Genomic DNA, 1,041 nt, shown 5'->3' on the forward strand with positions numbered 1-1,041 from the left:
TCTTTAAAGTATCAGTGACTTCTCTTCTTCTCTTTCCATGGTACATTTTACTTTACCTGCATATTTTACAGAAACAATACCATTCAGTATTCCATTATTACATCCATCAAAACTTATTTACACTGTTGAGTTTTTTTCAAAAAATCCCTAAGCCCCGGGGTCACAATTTCAGCAAAAATCTGTCTTTCGGCAATTTACTCAAAAATAGTGCCAAACGGTTGCAAATGTTCCCCTGAGAGGTTCGGTGGTCGAAACAGAAGGCATTTTATCACAAAACAAGAAATCAGCCCTAAACAACTTCACCGGCAGAATTTTTTTTTTTTGAAAAAACCCCTAAGCCCCGGGGTCACAGGACAAGAAATTAGCCCTAAACAACTTCACCGGCAGAAAAAGATTTTTTTGAAAAAAATCCCTAAGCCCCGGGGTCACAATTTCAGGAAAAATCTGACTTTTGGCGATTTACTCAAAAATGGTGCGAAACGGTTGCAAATGTTCCCCTGAGAGGTTTGGCTGTCGAAACAGAAGGCTTTTTATCACAGGACAAGAAATCAGCCCTCAACAACGTCACCGGCAGAAAAAGATTTTTTTGAAAAAATCCCTAAGCCCCGGGGTCACAATTTCAGCAAAAATCTGACTTTCGGCAATTTACTCAAAAATGGTGCCAAACGGTTGCAAATGCTCCCCTGAGAGGTTTGGCGGTCGAAACAGAAGGCTTTTTACCACAGGACAAGAAATCAGCCCTAAACAACGTTACTGGCAATTTACTCAAAAATGGTGCGAAACGGTTGCAAATGTTCCCCTGAGAGGTTTGGCTGTCGAAACAGAAGGCTTTTTATCACAGGACAAGAAATCAGCCCTCAACAACGTCACCGGCAGAAAAAGATTTTTTTGAAAAAATCCCTAAGCCCCGGGGTCACAATTTCAGCAAAAATCTGACTTTCGGCAATTTACTCAAAAATGGTGCCAAACGGTTGCAAATGTTCCCCTGAGAGGTTTGGCTGTCGAAACAGAATGCTTTTTATCACAGGACAAGAAATCAGC

This window comes from Podarcis liolepis (assembly GCF_965112155.1).
Source record: "Podarcis liolepis genome assembly, chromosome: 4".
NCBI classification, from domain to species: Eukaryota; Metazoa; Chordata; class Lepidosauria; order Squamata; family Lacertidae; genus Podarcis; species Podarcis liolepis.